The following is a 19,683-nucleotide window of genomic DNA, read 5'->3' as shown; positions in this document are numbered from 1 at the left end:
TGAAAGTTTTATTTAAATCAATTAAGTTACAAAACGTATTCAATAGAAAATAAAATAAAAGCTAAAGATAAACAAAAAAATAAATAACTGTATTTGTTTATAAATAACCTTAAATCGATGCTATTAATGGGAAAAAGGAATTAAAAAGAAAGAGAAAAGGAAGGTAGATTAATGAAGAAAAAGGAGCTGTTTCTTCAGACGTGACTTAAACAACGATACTGCAGGAACATCTTTGATATTGGATGGGAAATGATTTCACAGTCGAGCCCTATGGAGATTATATGAGGTTTGGAAAAGAAAGAGGAAATGTGGATGGGTATTAAGAGTGTGCTTTGAGAATTAGAACGAATAAAAAAAGGAAATTGTTGTTAAGTATAAAAAGGGAGAGAAAAATTCAGGCGTTGCCTATTATTATTATTATTATGGATAACTTATATAGCGCCATTTTCGTAAGCAAATACCTCAAGGGCGCTTTACATAGTGATTCTTTTAAATTTGTAATTTAATTATAATAATTTATTTTGTTGTCACATGCTACGGATTTATTCAAATGATTTAGAGAACAAGTGGGTTTTAAGTTTTTTCTAGTTTGCCTAGTAGGTGAAATTATTAATTCAGATGAATCTCACTCACATCGACAAAGGTTTCAGCTCTTCAACCAGCAATTAATCCAGCCAATTTCAGGTCATAAGTCTTGTAAATGCGTAGACTTCCATAAATCTTTCTCTTCAATGTTCTCCCTGTCAGTTGTTAATATTATTTTAATTAAAAGCGTATTATTTTAGACGGCTTTCAAGGGTAGGAGACAGAAGTGCAAAGGACTATTATGTAGATACAGGGCATAATGCACATCCCGCAAAGAATTGAATGCAGAGCACTTTGTGAACTTAGTACCCCCTTTAGAAGTGCGTTGTGATGCTAATTTCATTTAATTTAATTCATCGCGAGTCGTAGTCCCAGAAAATTTGTTCATATGCAATGCAGGGAGATCCAAAACATTAACACGAGTGCACTTTTAGATGCACAACAGCTGTGAACGAAAAGATAAATGTAGCGAACTTAGTCGATTTGTAACAGCGGTGATGGTTAAAAAATTATCGATCAAAAATCGAAATTTGGTGCAACAGAGAGGGATAACATTTTTGAAGAGGGAATATGGAAGTCTAGACATTTACGGGGCCCGATGTTTGTAGACAAGGCTAGATTTCACCCCCTAGGGAGATATCAAGATTGAAAGTTATTCCAACAGAAAATATACCTATAATATACAACTTACCTTACTTTACCCCTACGACTGAACTTTACGAAAAAACTCACCAGCTTAAATAAAATACTTGACAAAAATTGTACACAAAATTGCTTTGGGAAACAAACAAGACGATGACATAACAGTAACTAAAAATGCTGGCATACACAAATATAATACCAGTAATTATGATGATATGTGATTATTATGATGATGATAAACTATTTATTTAAAAGGGTGTTTTCACACAAAAATATTTCATAGTCCCTGTACTGGTACCTGAAGCGTAAGACTAATCATCTCACCTTCATGTAACAAAAATGATCAAGATACGCTGCGATTGGTGTACCAATGCAGTGCTTTATGCACCATTAGGTGCGGAAAGGGAACGATGATGATGATGATGAATTTTCACCACGTCAAAGGTCAAATCGCACTAGAGCGCGTCGCGGCAAAAATAAATATTATTTTTACTGTTTTGGATGAAACAAAATGTACCACGGACGCACTACACCGCGCGGCACTCCATGCATAATATTGCAGCGCAGCGCCGCAGAAGTAGCGCTGTTTGACATCAATAAAAACCTTTTTTACATCCGATTTCTCGTATCACTGAGCGTTCTCATTACGAAATAAATAGCCCGGTTTTAAAGTCTGCTAACTAGTATCTCATGTTTTATATAACTCAGATAGGTATGGAGTATGGAGGAAGATTGTTCGGGAAGAACTAATGTGTCCACTTTTCGCATCGACCGGATCACTTATCCGCTACGGTACGAAGTGGCTATATAATTACTAAGGGCGTTAACCCGGGAATGTTGATGAGGCGGACATGTCCCCCGGCTCTCATCTCGCCTGACGTCAGTCTGACGTCCTGTCACGTGTCCTATACACAATGCAGACAAGAACCCTTACCTCGACGAGACCTTCAGTCGTTCGCCACGCAAACGTTTCACCGACAGACTAGGTAATTCCTAAATTGTCTATAAAGTAAAATCGAATTTTCTGCACTAAAATGTCTGAATCGGATATTTGCAATAAAGCAAACAAACTTTTTAAATTTACTTACACTTAATAAAAAAAATGCAATATTATCCATTTTGAATCTAGAAAAAAATGCCACAAAGTAGATGCTTACATAAATAATGAACGACTAACTGAAATTGAACATGTTAAATACTTAGACAATATTTTGAGTTTGTCCAAATTTTTGTAGACAAGGACTGGATTCAACTTCCTGGGGAGCTGTTTATATTCACATATTACATATAAATATAAACAGCTCACCAGGGAGTTGAATCCAGTCCTTGTCTACAAAAATTTGGACAAACTCAAAATATTGTTGATAAATTACCGGGTCCATGAAGAAGTATAGAAATTGAAAAAATAATATTTTCAGGCGATGCCTAGTATGTAGGTGAAATAATTTAATGAGATGAATCTCACCCGCATAAATAAAGGTTTCAGCTCTTTAACTTCACAAACATCAACAGATGAAAGAATTGAAGGAATATAGATGTTCAAATATAGGCAGAATGGTGAATGTTACACAGTGTGTAAAGTGGCCACTTAAACCAGCCATTGACAGGTCATAAGCCCTGTAGATGCCTAGACTTCTATATTACCTTATCTCAAATGTTCTTCATCTCTGTTGTAATATGTGAATTAAATACTTAGGACTAACAATAGACAGACAATTGACATGGACAATTCATATAAACAATTTAATTAGCAAAGTGGCGACTTTATCGAGTCTTTTTTTTTGAAATCAAAAACTTTGTTCCAATAAAGGAAAAAAAAATCATGTATGAAGCCTATGTAAAAACTAAAATATGTAATATGCAACTACTATGGGGAACAGGAAATCAAAATGACATAAACAGACTACAAAGACAGCAAAATAAAATATTAAAGTTAACAGCAACTAAAGAACTTTTTAAACAATCTAAACAATTAAATGTAACTGAACTCTTTAAACTAGAATCCTTAAAATTTATTCATAAATTAGCCACTTATGTAATTGCAGACGAAGAATTAAAACTTTTTAAAAAAATGTAGTAAACATAAACACTGCTACTATTACTACTACCATCACGCCATTTCTCCGTAGGGGTAGGCAGAGAGAATGGACCGCCACACACGTCTATCCTGGCATACAATCCTAGCCTCTTCCACAATCATACATCTTGTCATACATGCCCTTCGGTTCTGTCTGCTTTTGACATGACCGTTTATGTCAGGTTGGGCTTATCCAGATACCAATATACGTATAATGAGTTAGAAACTAGATTAAATATGTCTTCTCTTCAAAGCCGTCGAAATAAATTCGACCTTCTATTCCTATTTAAAATTCTCAACTCACTCTTTGATGCGCCTGAACTACTGAGCTCAATAAAATGAAATACCCCAACTAGAAACCTCAGACCAAACTTACTCTTTCATACCGATAACCATAGAACTAACTATGGTTTTTATTCCCCTATGCCCAGAATTCTTAGGTCTGCCAACAGAAATACCAGTCTCGATCTCTTTGATTACAAGTTGTTAAAAATTAAATTATAAACAACTCTCTCCCGCTTCCACTTCCACCAAGTCTACTATGTATATACCATTGTGTCTTTCTTTATTTTATAATAATTTTCTATGCATAAATATGTCCTTAAAAATGTCCATTGGGCGTATATATAAATAAATAAAATAGAAATAAATAAGTTAAAACAGCCAAGTTTAGATTTATGGCAGTGTACTTCTGGGGGGGCGATATAACATATATAAATAATATACCAAAATAGATATAAACAAAATGATGTTTATTTGATTTTAATATGTTTAATAAAAAATTTTCGTTAGGACACATTTAGTAATGTTTTTCATTAAAATTTTAACAAAAATATAACAGTCGAAAATTCGTTAGTAAAAAACCACTAAAGCGAAAACGTTTAATCGGCAAACGAATCGGGATCTTGATACTATCCATACATATATTGTAAAACATAAAATATGACATGTACATGATTTTTCATTAAAAACCGGCCGGTCAGTAAAGCTGTTAGTCCGTCATCTTCAAGTCAGTCATCGTGTATCTATAGGTACAATATAAGTACTGGTAATGCATAATATTTTGTAGAGTCCAGAGGCCGAAGAACCTGATACCGATGACTTGAATAATAAGGCATTAGATCAGGTTACTCACGAGTTGTCTAGGCGACTTTTCCTTTCGTAGGCAATGCCGGCGAGTGGCAAATCACAAGACGAGATCGAGGTAATATTAAATGCATTTTTCGATTGATTTAATCGTAATTCATACCCTCCGTCCTATACGAAAAAGTATCAAAATTTAATGTCAATATTTATAATCAAATACCAAAATTTGTTCTTATTACTTAAAAATATTTTATTTCCGATAGGATAAACATTTTTTGAATGTAATATTTTGAAAGCAGGTAGTAAAAATAAAACCTATTACATAATATAAAAATTATCAGAATTTTTATTTTTTTATTGAACTTTTTCTTTGTATTTTGCAATAGGTGCATAAGTTACAAATACAAAATAAACTACGAGTATTACATAAACGCAAAAAACCCATCCCACAAAGGCATAGCCTGTGCGTGTGGGTATACATTTTATTTTTAATTTCAATAAAGGCTACTGGAAGAATACGAAGATATAAACAAATAAGTGCTAATATTGGAACAAAATTTTTTTGACGATAAAAGTGAGAAAATTACAAAACAAAAAAGCTATTTGTATCGGCTTTTTTAATCCATAATTTCAACAAAAATATAAATCGAAACAACAAATACCATCATATCATTTCTCTATCATATTGTTCTTATGAAATGCATTGAACAGTTTTTGAGCTATGAAAAATGAGTGTCTTTGCACGAGTCTGGATTTAAAATAAGGTACTGAAAGTAAACTATTCGATCTTTGACTAAGGGTATTAATTATTTTATGAAATAAATGTTGGCGCATAAAAACATATTTTAAACATTTCTGGTAATAGATTTCTCGTAACTTTAAAAGTTCAGGTTCCTGAAATAATTGGTTGAAGGGAAAAGTTAAATTTTTATGAAATAATTAGTTTGTGTGCGGTTTCTGAAGGTTTACTATGATTATTATAGGCTTCTCCTACTCCAATTATTCCATAAGAAAAAAAAAACAATTTCTGTATTTTGCCTTACAGCGAGGAAAATTGTGAATTAGATAAATTAATAATATATCATATTTTGAGAAGTGAAAGCACTGGCAGAGGGCTTATTACCGGCTTATTTTACTTTTTGGAAGATATAATAGTAGATCTGTAGAAATTTTTTTTAAAACATGTACCTTTTATGGAATTTATCGATAAAATAAATAAAAAAATATGTCCTTAAAAATGCCTATTGGGCGTATATATAAATAAATTAGTCAATGTTCTTTAAGGTCCCCATTTAAATAATTTATTAAAACAGGTGGATCAATTATCGTTAAAATTAATTTTAATGTGACGAAAGAAGGTATTTACAATAGAAATATTAATCCCGGGTCAAGGTGCTGACAGTGGCTCTGGTGGGTACAGTGGATCAAATACCCCGCAAGTAAAAGTATAAGCACTTCAATTAAGCACACATTGACAACTTAAAGAAATACAAACGAATACCACTTTCGGACAAGGGATTTCAAGTATTATTCAATTAAAATCTATAACTTACTTCCAATATCTATTTAAACAATTAGTAACAAGGAAATGTTCAAAAAGGCTATAAAAAAATGGATAGTGGATCTAAGTAGAAGTAAAATGGATTGTCTCATTCGCAAAAACCAATATTGAATCAACTGCTCCACAAATGTATAGCTTCTTTCATTGTGCGTTTTGTAATATAAATAATACAGATGTACATAAATTTATTATAAACATCGATACGTAGTGTTTAAAACTGTCTGAACGTTTTGTTAATTATCTCTGTTTATTAAGTCTTCTTTGTTTATTCTCAAAAGTAAAAATATTTAAAAAAAAGTATATTGCTTAGTGTCCTCGGCACGGGTAACCCCAGCGAGGTCACGTTATTTTTATTATTAATCATAGCTTATAATGGAAAAAAATATGAATAAATAAAAAATAAATAAGGGCAAACACATCACCACTAGCTGGTTGGTAGCTGTGACAGTGCGTACACAAGGTGCGTCCATTTTTTTTTGTGTTTCAAAATTAAATTTTAAAGGCACAAGTTTTCTTTGTTTTCTGTCTGATTTTGTGTCTGAACATTTTCATACGGCATTGCTTTTACTGTAAACTACGTGTATTCTGGATACCTCTAACAGTATCACGAACAAACTAAGTAATTTGTGTTTGTTTGACTAGAAAATCAAAATGGCCGCATAGGGTACAGTGGATCAAATACCGTAGTACACAGTGAATCATGATCCACTGTTTACCTAAACCATTAGAAGTATTTTTTATGTAACCCACATATTTACTGAAGTCTAAATACATCTTTATTTACCGTACACTGGAATGAGCCACTCTTGATTTATTTGTGATCCACTGTACCCGACCACTCTAGAGTACACAGTGGATCATTTCCCATTTTTATTTATTTATTTTAAAGAAACAAACAGTCGAGAATGATGTAGTAACATTTTTTTTCAAAAACAGTTTAAAGACAGACCAGCAAAGTTTCTAAATTAAAATCATACATATTATTAAATTGTGTTACAACAAACGGATGTGTTTATGTGTATTTGTATGAGAGTAAGTGTAGATGTGTGTTTATGTGTATTATTGTGGGAGTATATGTTCAGGAGTGTGCATCATTAAATGGTAAGTGGGATCGTATCGCAGCCAGAAATAATAAGTCTTAATTTATTTTTAAATAAATTAAGGGAGCATGTAAAATATATCAAAAGATGAAAAAAACATTATAGTAGAGCAAGAACGATAAAGGGAAGAGTGTTAGGCATAGTTAGTGCTACAGACTGGCAGATGGAATAAATACTTACTTCTTGTCACGCGAAAGGGGACATTAACATTAATTTTGGAGAGTAGGTCAAAAGAGTCTACTTTAAAATAAAATCATATTAACTCATATTGTTGGTGAAATTCAATGCAGTCCGAAAATACGATAATTAAGCTAAAGTGATATCTAATTTTAGCTTCCATGTTCTAACCATTACAAAATTACAGCCCTCCAAAAAAGGGTGATCCACTGTCGCCACCCTGACCATACCTACAAAATTGACGCTAGGATAAGAGCTAAACTCACTGCTTATTTTGTTCTTTATGATTTGCAGTCAATTTTTATTCAATAATTCGAGAAAAGCAACACTATACTACGCAAGTATGACATATTTCCTGAAGTTTTACCTATTTGTAGAAATTGAAGTCTAATGTTCATTTATGCAGGTAGGTATTTACTAAATATCTTTATTGTTTATTTTATTTATTTATTTATTCTATAATAATATATAATACAAATACATAGTTTACAAAAAAAAATGTGTATAAAATATATACATTCAATATAATTTCCTTTTTATTTATGGGTGTAGCCACTCCATTGGCCCGCAGGCACGTTCCGGAGTGTCAGTGTATTATTGATTTTATACAATCATAATAGAACACACTTTCACATCAAATGTTGAGTAAAAATTCAAAATAAATATGGAAAAGGATTCTAAAACATACCTACATTCATAAAATGAGAAAGGATTTTCAAGAAATTAAAATTATATTCTGATATATGAAACATATTCCTCAGCTTCCTGTCTAGTCTTTTTAGCAATCCATTTATGGACAAGAGTTTTGAAAACATTGTTTTTCATTTTGTTCACCGATATGTCCATACTTAAAAAGTTGTAAAACTTAGGGGCCAAAAAATTATAGTGCCTTTGTCCGTAATTTGATTTTTTCTTTGGGAGCAGAAGTCTTGTTTTTTGTCTTTGTCTAGTGTCGGAAATTTGTTGCCCGTCATTATGTCTGTCAGGCTTTTGATGAAAGTCTCTTAAAATTGTCTTTATGTATATTTGCCTTATGTCTAATACTGAAAATTTTGTAAAAAGTCTGTAAAAAGTAGAGTATTGGCAAGGCTTTTTGTTGGCTACTCTTAGTAAGGCTTTTTGTGATTTTTTTAATGGCTCTAATGTGGTTTTACTTGTTCCTCCCCATCCCATTATTCCGTATTTGATAATTGATTGGACTAGAGCATAGTATACACGAATTAAATTAGTTTTGTTTAGAATGTTTCTAATGTTTTTAAATAAATATATCATTTTCTTAGTTTGGTTGCTGTATATGATAAAATATAATACGAGTATGTGCCTATTACTTTTTGTTATTTTCTTTTTGTACCTAGGTACCTATATATTTTGCATACTTACTGTAGCATGTCCCAGAATGAGTAAAATAATAATGTAAGAAAACAAAGAAGGTGCGTCCCTGTCTGGGCGGATTAAGAATACAGATCTGTGTGTGAAATAGAACCAGAATCCTGGACGAATGTTTTGGACGCAATGACTACTCTCAGTTCAAAACTCTACTCATAACTCAAAGCCTGTAAATACCTCGACTTCCATATTATATACATAGTTAAATGATTCTGAATTTGAATATATTTTTTGTGATTTTTTGTAACTGGCATTCCATATTCCCCTATCAAAAATATTTTCCTCCTCTGTTGCAATAAATTGAAATCTTAATAACTCCCTGGGGAGTGAAATCCAGCCTGTCTACAAAGATTTGTAAATACAATTGAAAACATTGTTGATGTATTAATGTTTTTGTTATTTTATATTGCACTCCACACCCCCACTCGCCTTCTGGAATAAAGTTTTAAATAAAATAAACCGAACTGAAATTGACTTACGTACGTCGCTCTTCTATCCGAGAAAGTAATATGCAGTTATATAAGAATGCCGTCTCGCCATAGTACGAATTGATCAGCAAATACAGAACTGCGAAGGCGCAAAGGAAACACCATTCAAGGATAATAAAAAGAGCATAGAAACGCGCATCTCGCAAGATCCTTTATCCATTATGCTAGAATCCTTTAAGGATGGACGCGTGCAATTTCCGTCTATTGAAAAATGTTCAATTACACAAAGGCTTAAGGGTAAAACGCGGTAAAAAGGAATTGAATAAAAGGAAAGATGACGTTTTTATTACTGCGGTCCAACTAAAGGTGAATAATTGTTTCTGAATGTCCGCCTCATCGTGTAGTGATTAGAGCGCAAGACTAACTGACTGCCTCCTCCTCGTACTACTACTACTACTACCAATACGCCATTTCCCCGTAGGGGTAGGCAGATAGAATGGATCGCCACACACGTCTATCCTGACATAAATGCCCTTCGGTTGTGTCTGCTTTTGACATGATCAGACCTGAGATTTTGGTTTATCTGATCATGTTCCGTCGATCTTGGTCGTTCTCGTCCTACGTTACCATTAATTCTGGACATGGATATATATCTGTTTTATCATTCTTTCTTCACATATTTTTTTAAAGATATTTTTCAAAATTACAAAATTAAATATTTATGAACTTATTAAGGCTTTTAGGCTATGCCCGTGTCAAGCCACAATAAATAACAATAAAAATACATAGTAAAATTAAATAGATCAAATTATTATGACATAGAATAAAAAAAATATTTATTTGACACTTTATATACATATACAATATTTATACATATTAGGGCTGGCATATTGCATTAAGGCAATTTCTTTCTACCTACCCAAACCGTTCAGTTTGAGAAAATTATAAATACATGGACATATTGAATCTTACAATTTTATACAAAAATTAAAAACAAAGATTAACAAAATAAAAATGTATAAAAGAATCGTTCTATATAACCAAATAATCATCGATTATACTTGTCTCAGATTTGCACTCTCGTCTTATTATTACTGTTAAAAGCTTCTTGATGATTCTTCGGGCAGTTGAGTTGGTTTGTTTCGTGTAAATCAAATATTGATGTACCGTGTGTTATTTTTAAAAGATGTATATTGTCTGTTCTATGTTGTTTAGGATTACTACTCGTCCCAACTCAATACACAACTTAGGTCCTATGGAGATGGGACTTGTGTCTTAATAGTTGTAAATAGAATTAGCACTGTGAATAAATAAATAGATAAACCTTACATTTCATATAGGGAAATTTGAATGAACATTCGGGCTAGAAGGGTAACAACTAAAAACTTCACAATAAAGATCTCACTAAAAGTGTTGATCTGTTAAAGAGAACATTACGTCCAATTTTGAAGAGCAAAAAAGCGAACCAATTATTGCCTAAACAACAAAAGCGCGTGATTAATAGTAGTGAACAATAAACATTGTACAAAAAACTTCAGTATTCATTTTAGAATAATGAACCCTGAACTATGTTTGTGGCATGTTTGTACCAGCCTTTGAACAATCGATTTTGCCGAAAGATGGCCGATAAAAAAAATGTCCACGTAATTAATGGTGGACCGAGTTTCTGAAAGCAGATTCTGGAAACCAATACACGCGAGAAAATATTAATGGGCTTGTCACGTTGTCATTGTGTTAACCTAATGACGGAAAATATAATAGATGTGATAACAAATGATTGGAGATGGATGGCAGGAATACGAATGCTAAATTTCAGAGATGTTGGTCATACTATGGATAGTGCACAAAAGAATGCTTGATTCATTCGAAATTCATTGAAACCCAATTTGAAGACACAACAAATTAATTTTTTTAGCGTCAGTTGCAAAAACTATACAGAAATTATGTCATTGGATTCGTTCAAACATCAAAGTATTAGGTATGTTCTCTCTCTGATTTATTTATTTGACACTTTATATACGTATACATATAAGGGAGGGCATATTGCCTTAAGGCAATTTCTTCCTACCTACCCAAATGGCTATCTGGCTATCTGGCAAATCTGATGGCGCTACAGCTCATGTTGAGCTTTGGCCTTCTGCAACTTTCGCCTTCAACTCTGTCCCCAACCGCTGTCTTCCAATTCGCTACCCGGAGAAGCTGCGCTGCGTCCTTTCTCTCTTCATCCTCTCATAATAGCCAGGGTTTTCTTACCTGGGTGTCCGCTCATTACGCGTCCGTCTTTAAGGGACGCACGGATCAGGAATTCGTTGTACATTTCAGGCCCATCGTAATCTAAGCGGTTTCATATGTGCCGAGGTGCTTGGGACTTGGTATATGCTGTACACGTCATCGTTAGACTTAATCGGGCACTGATTACCTTCTCTCACCGGTCAGTAGATTCTTCGCAATACTTTCTTTCAAAGGTGTCGAACAGTTCAGGATCTCAGCCATCTTCACTGTCAGTGTTAATGGCTCACACACATATGCCTATACAGTTCGTATAATTGTTTTATATGACGTATTTACACTTTTACCATCACAATTATTTCCAAAAGAACACAATAAAAATGATAATACATAAAATAGTATCTTAACTGATCCATTTTTAATTCACGGGTATTAGAATTTTTAACAAATTGAACGATGACAAGAGTTATTTAATGCTATTTATAGGGGTATTTGACCAAATAATGGATAAACACGTTTATCAAAAACAAGGAAGTTCAGTGTTACGGAAAATTGGATATAAATACAGTTTAAGCGGTAAAAATTAGAGCATTTAATTGTACTGCGAAGTTTCTCGAAAACGTATGAAAAAAATAATAAAAATGAACTACTTTGAAAGACGTCACAAGTTCTTGTCGATCAACCAATCAATGTAATTTCCGGTTTCCTGGAAGCAATTTTTTTCAACGCTTAGTATTATTTTGACAGCTACGGTGTTCTAATTTCAAAGTCAGGACAACTTACCGATGAGAACTGGTGACGTCACGGGCGGAGTAATTACAAATTATGGACAGACTAAATCATGATCTTAATAATGTATCACTGTGGCTAAAAATTAATAAATTAAAATTAAATGTTAACAAAGCTAAATATATGAATATAGGAAACAAAAGAATAGAAATTACACCATCAATTGTAATAAAAAAAGAAAAACTTAATGAAGTCACTGAAATTAAATATTTAGGTGTAATGTTGGATTCAAAACTTACATTTCACCAAAACGCTAAGATGGTAATAAATAAGATTGCAAAAAAAATATCAATTTTGGGAAGGATCAGAAGATTTATTGATAAGGACTCTTGCAAAACTATTTACAAAGCAATTATTGAACCACACGTTAACTACCGTAGTAGCATTTTATTTTTATTAAACAAAGAAAACATAGATAAACTAACTGTATTATAAAATAAAGCCTTTAGAATCATTTTGAAAAAAACAGATACACGAGGGTAAAGTCGATGGTAAATGAAATGAAATTATTAACATATAAACAAAGAATATTTTACAATACAATGATATTTGTTCATAAAATTATAAACTCTAATAAAAAAACAGAATTTTGGAAAAAAATTGATCGGAACCAGCATGAACACGATCACAATACTAGAGAAAAGAACAAAATTAGACTTCCATTTAGGAAAAAGGCAAAGTCACAAAATTCAATTTTATTACGAAATGGAAAAAAATATTTATGAAGAAAAAAACATCAAAATTTAAAATAATGGTCAATACATATGTGATAAACAATTTATAAATTAAATATATTTGCAATGTTATTATTAGAACACACATTACAATATGTATGATATGTGTGCCCTACTTTAAGATTTAAATTTTTTAAAAAATTTTAAAAAATATATAAAAAAAACATACCCATGAGGATATGATACATAATTTATTTTTTTCCAATTTTGGCTTAGTTTGATAGTCTGTTAACAAATAAAAAAAAAACATTAAAAAAACCTCTGAACTTCCTCACCAGTAAAAAAATATTTATGTGCATTGAGTTCCGTGTCTTGGGATTTAATCCAAATCAAAATAGGACACAATTGACACAGTTTCACTGTAGAGAAAAATCCGATCGGCAAATTCCCATGGGTTTTTTGGGAAGAAATCGTGAGATTCTTGTTATGTGGTAGCGAATAATAATATATTCGGAATCCCTTTGTACTTTTACGGAGCAATCACCTTTCATTAGTAAGCAGAGAGTAACCTTTATCCAAATTGCAAATGCACCAGAATGCAAACTCTAACATCGTCATGCCAGAGAGAAGAAAGAGATAATCCTATAATACGGGTGGACGGAGTAGCGTGCAGGGTTGTCGCGTCTCTTTCGCCGATGGCGTGGATTTTGCAAGAAGATTCGCGCGTTAGTGTCGGCGTGTATATGGGTGAGAGGGGGGTTTTCACACACAATGACAGGTAGGGTGCAGTTCTCCACCCTAGTAGAGTAGTCCCGGTACCAGACTGCATTCTAGTCACCCCATGAGAATATAAGTAATGTTAGGATAACCGCGTGTTGAAATATATGTGAAACTAAAAAAATGCGCGAATATTTTCAAACTCAAGTCTGCTTCGCCAATTTCATCTTCCATCAATAAATCTTGAACGTCCTGAACATTCATATCGTCTAAACTAATACAGAACATTAAAAAAACTCAACATAACCAAACTTCCCAAATTTTATGTAAAAGTCAGAATGTAAATATATCCTATTGTTAAAACAACAGCACTATCTATCGGATCCAGTTCAAACCACTCTCTAAACGTAACCATAGAAGTAGGCCGTGCTGTTGGTCCGTTAGTAATAATAGTCCAAAAATCAAAAGTACCTAATCACTTCTCTATACAAAAAAAAAAAAAAAAACAAAATTATTGTCACTATTACTTTCGATTTTCAACTATTACTAATGATCAAACAACCGGGCCCAAAATATTTATTTTTAACTTTTTTCTACTGGTCAGAATCGAAGATTTCCCATGTTAGCGCTGATCGCTTTAATTTTTCAAAATCATTTTGTTTTGTAATTTAATTTAATTTTTATTATATTTTTATCCGCGGGTAAATCGCTACAGTAGTTTTATAGTTTATCGCGGACAAACAAACAAACAATTATTATTGTTTATATAAAGATTAAGTATTTTGCAGTACGCTGCCTGGTACTTTGAAAGCTGTGAAGCTTTGATCATTTATCGTGTCAGAACTACGGGACGCGAACCTGACTAGGGAGGATGCCCTTCGATGTCCTTCGCAGGGAAAATGAATGTAACTAAGCGTAAAACATTAATATATATTACAATATTTTTACTTTTTATTTTTATTAATTTTTCACGCCCATCAGGCTTTTACATACATGAAAGTTATATAAAAAATGAGTATATAAATAACATAAAATTAAAAAAATACAATATAAAGCAATAAAAGATTTTGGAAGATAAAAGAACAGTGTTTAGAAGTAAAGTTGGTATAAAAAAAGAAGATGAGTATATAAACAACATAAATTTAAAAAAATACAATATAAAGTACACATATTATTTATATTTTTATGTATTTCATTGCTTTATATTTGTTTTATTAATAATATTTAATATTTGGCTGATTTATATAGCGCCATTTTTGTAAAAAATCACCTCAAGGGCGCTTTACAATTAGATATCTAAACTTACATTCTAACTAAACTTAAGTGATATATTATATTTCCAGATTTAAAATTGAGGGTATGATAGTTTAAAGAAGTGGGATTTTAGTTGGGATCTGAACTGACTGGGACTGTCGATGATTCGTAAGTTTGAAGGCAATTGGTTCCAGGCAGAGGGGCCGGCGGCGGCAAAAGCACGATCTCCAAATCTAGTGTTTGGGGAGCGACAGATTTCGACAAATTTTCCTGAATCAAATGCTGACCTTTTATATATTATACTATATTATTTATGTTTAAGTAACATGTATTCTTGGCACATATATATACTTTATATTTGTATAATAATGATTTTTAATTTCTTACATTTGATTAGCTAGGCATTTATAATAAGGTAGTTTTGTTTTTTTTTAATGTTATTGTTTTATTAGTATAGAACTACTTACGCTCTAAAGATAGAAATTCTCCATCTTAGAACAGGCTGGGCCATGTTAAATGGAGACTATCATAAACAGAGAATACTCCGTATTCATTTGACATTAATTGGTTTTATATGGATTCCCTGTTATTATGTATGTATATTATTTTTTTGCAATAAATTTATAAATAAAAATAAATAATAAATAAAAGAAAATAAAGAAATTAAAGATAGGATCAGTGTTAAGCAGTATAGTTGGTATAAAAATAAAAATAAAAAACGAGTGTATAAATAACATAAATTTAAAAAAAATACAATATAAAGAAGTAAAATATAAAACTGTGTTTAGAAGTTTGGTTGGTTTAAAAAAAAAAAAATAATAATATATATAAATATATATTTTTAAATAAGCTTAAGAAATGCAGTTAAAGGTTTAAAGCAGCTAGGAACATAATGATATAAAATACACTATAAACAGAATATTAAGTTCTATTTAATATGGACAAGACTCACGTTAAAGACATCGATGTTGTTAGTATATTGGTTCGCAAGTACATGCATCGATTCCCGACATGGTTGACACGAAACATTAATTTAAAAAGTGTTTTTACACTAGTCCTTTAGTCCCTGGACTGACACCTGAAACGTAAGACTGATCATCTTACCTTCACGTTAAAAAAATTACCAAGATACAGTACCCTATGCATTTATTTTTAATATTATTTTCACTCGAGTGAATACTGATAAGATACTTTTGACATAAGTTTTTGACCCGTTTTTGGGACACTTTTTTGGAAATGTTTTTGATTTGGTTTAAATTTTTTAATTTTTTAATTTTTTTAAATTTAATCTTTAAACTGCTTTCATTTTCGTACCCTTATAATATAATATTAAACTAGAAATAAAAATAATAGTTCATTGACACCTAAACATGTAATATAACATGGAAACTTTACTGGTCCATTAAAATTAAGTCTAATTGTGTACTTTAAACGATGTAATTTTACTGTGTTTCTTGAATACAAGAAAATAATAAAACAAAAATATAATAAAATTATAAAAATTTGGACAATCTAAAAATATTGTTGATAAAAGCAGATGGTCTAAGAAGAAGTAAAAAAAATTAAAAGTATTTTCAAGGGTTGTCTAGTATGCAGGCGAAATAATTCAGTCAGAATCTCAACCACGTTGATACAGGATTAAGTTCACTAACTTCACAAAGATCAACAGATTGGAATAAAGATGTTCTAACATAGGCAGAATGGCGAATGTTACAGGTGTGCAATGTGGCCACGCAAACACGCCAATGACAGGTCATAAGGCCTGTAAACGCCTAGACTTCTAAATTCTCTTCTACAAAATGTTTTTCATCTCTGTTGTTATATATTAAATTAAAAAATATATAATTATTTTAGTTTTTTTCCCAACAGGCCAGGGGCCCAATTGCAGTGGTGAATTACAGCACAGAATACCCAGGCTTGAGAAAAATCTAATTTGATTTTTGCGTTCTCACCAAGATTCGAACCCGGAACCTGCGTGCGTGACTCAAGCGTCTTAACCATTACACTGCGGAGGCTGCAATGGTAAAAACTAACAAAAACATTTAAAAAATACAAACATGCCTACTCCAGTAGTTATTTTATTTAAAAATAAATAAAGTAAGATGCAACATAAAATGGGAAACGCTAAAATTGTTCTACTAATAGAGTGCCTTAAGCACTTTGAGGGGCTGGAAAGGGTAAGACATTAATTATTTTTAAAGAGGCAATAAATTTTGTTTATGAAATTTAATAAAACATTGCAAAAATGTACACCGCCTTTATTTGCAAAAATCTACATACGAAAGTTTCGTCGTGAAATATGGTTACCCTCGCTTGTAGGGGTTTGCATTCCCACGGTGGGGTGGGAACATGGCGGTACAGGGTACGTACTCCGGTGCAACACTGGGTGGGGGAAGGTTGACCCCCTGAGGTATGGGGGGAGGGGGTTAGGCAGCAGCAACAAACAGGGGGGGAGTGATTGGAGCTTAGGTGGGGTAGGTATCTCATGAGTAGAAATGGATCCAAAATACCTTGGGTATTGGCTACTCTTGAGTAAAAACCCTGAAAATCTACGGCACAGACAATATAAACTGAACTTACTTATGCAGAAAGCAGCCAGTCCACAATTTTGAAAAAATTAGATATTTTTTTTATTTATAAATCATATAACACATAGTATTTTACAAGTATAATACGTTGAATTACATTCCAAAGAGTTTCAACAGCTTAATTCGGGATAAAAATAATATTAACATTTAGAACATAACACATATTGAGAACAACAAAGAAACAAAGCAAGTTTAGCACCTTTATAACTAAATATAGCACAACAATATATACGCCAAAAACCTTTTCTTACACAAGCAGAATAAATATATATAAAAAACGCTTTGAAGAATAAAAAAAGTTGTGAATCTACTAAGGGAGATAAGGTCATAGCATCACATGCCATGTAGATGATGCTGCCATAGTGATGATGAGAACATATCCATCTCGGTTAGTAAACCTCTGGATGCCTAAGAAATGTCGTATAGTACAATGAACACATGATTATTGGAAACATTATTCGGGTATACTAAACGTGTGTCAGATCAAATCATGGTGTATACAACAGAGGCGAGGATAGATAGAGAGAAAATAAAAAATAAGAAAAACCTAGTACAAAAGTTAAATAGAAAAACTAAATAGAAAAACCAAATAATATTATTATCCGGTGCAGCGAGGTCAATTCTATGTTCTGCTTAAAAAATCAGGCCGCTTTCATACAAAAAACTGTAATAATCACCATCTAAAAATGGCGTAGATCTCAAAAATGACAAAAAAAAATATTAAAAAAAAATCTTTGCATATTTTTTTTTCTTTTTACGGGTGGAATTATACGGAGTGGCTTTTCACGGGTACGAGCTTTTTTTTTTTTTTTCTGTATTGTATTTCATCATCATCATTCCCTTTCCGCACCATGCGAGAGGTCTCGGGTTCGATCCCCGACATAGTTGATACGAAATATTTATTTAAGAGGGTTTTTACACGCTTGAATATTTAATAGTCCCTGAACTGGTACCCAAAGCGTAGGACTGATCATCTTACCTTCATGTAACAAAAATGATAAAGATACGCTGCGATTGGTGTCACACTCACAAAGCAGTGCCCTCTGCACCATTAGGTGTAAAAAGGTAATGATGATGATGCATTGTTATGCCATTCTTTATTATCCATTTGATCCACATGACCAAACCATCTAAGTCGCCCTTTTTTCATATGTTGGGTGGTTGTAAGCTAGCCCTTTAAAACGGCCGAACCAAAAGCCGCACGGTTAGGTTACGATAGGTTGGATTAAGTTTAATAATAATTAAATAGTTTTTTGACCTAACTTAATAACTTAACCTAACCTAACCTAACTTCACATAACAAAATAAAACGATTAATTTTGATGTATTTAAATAATAGGCTAAGTTCAACTCTATCGTTAACCGTTCATTTAACGAACGCAAAGCCATTCTGTTAAATGTCGGCATTTAATGAACAGCCTAGCCGCTCAGTTCAGTTGTTGATTTAACTATTTGGCGGCGACATACATAATATATAGCATCAGGTTTCTTGAAAAAGTTGGTAACTAAAAAGTTTCGAAAAATGCGATGTCTTTATGACTGATAATCTTTGTTTTTCAGTTTCAGTGCTGCAGAGCAGCGTTTATTTTATAATTAAAAAAATACATATAATAATTTTTTACCCCCTAAGTCTAAAGACTTTTCGGTTTAAAAAGTTAATAAAAAGAGGTTAAGCCATTTGAATACCACACACAAGGACCCGTGTTCACGAAATATTTATTAAAAAGAATAAGCTTTTTTTCTACTGTAGTATTTCATAGTTTCCTGGGCTGCTTTTCCAGTTGCTCTCGGGGCCGCAGATAACGCTTTAAAGCTCGTATTCAGTACGTAAATACACGCTATAAAAGCGTTCACTACAGCTGCGAAAGCATTCAGAATTGTAGCTTTAAAAGTGAAGAATTGATATGAGTTATGGAAAAACAGCAAACATATAAAATGCATTAACTGCCACATATTTATTCACTTCCTCAGTACACACGAATGTTCATAATTATTCTATTCTGCGTCGGCCATTTTCTGAAAAGTAACATTATGTCAATTTGTTATTCGTAAATAATGTGTAACCCATATGGTATAAAATAAAACCATTAGACATGACACGACGTCTAAGTCATGGGAAACTTGGAACGAGGAAGTTATTTGCCCCTATCGAGACCACCTGACGCCACTATGGCCGATGCCAAAACCCCAGAATAGAGCCAAAGTGAATTAAAACAAAAGAAAAGCACCCCATTGAATTAAAATATATATTATTACGACACTTGAAAGAGGTGGGGCGATGTGTATGGGAAATAATACATTAATTATTTCGATAGTAATGGATTAAACAAATTTTAAAGACAAGAAAAGTTGAGGGTATTATTAATTTACTATTGTTAATTTGTATGCCA

General features: G+C 32.3%; 1 long non-coding RNA gene across 1 annotated transcript in view; it reads left to right on the top strand.

Annotated features, from left to right (window-relative positions):
- LOC148284335 (uncharacterized) overlaps positions 1–16,905 on the top strand; it is a 39,131-nt gene extending 22,226 nt beyond the window's left edge. Inside the window, exon 3 of the long non-coding RNA XR_015825110.1 lies at positions 16,575–16,905. This is a non-coding gene — a long non-coding RNA (uncharacterized LOC148284335). The remainder of the gene's footprint in view (positions 1–16,574) is intronic.
- The last annotated feature ends 2,778 nt before the right edge of the window (positions 16,906–19,683 follow it).

This window comes from Micrasema longulum, unplaced genomic scaffold (assembly GCF_059751315.1).
Source record: "Micrasema longulum isolate JH-2025_06_02 unplaced genomic scaffold, ASM5975131v1 h1tg000130l, whole genome shotgun sequence".
Classification (NCBI taxonomy): Eukaryota; Metazoa; Arthropoda; class Insecta; order Trichoptera; family Brachycentridae; genus Micrasema; species Micrasema longulum.
This window is presented reverse-complemented; position numbering and strand designations above follow the sequence as displayed.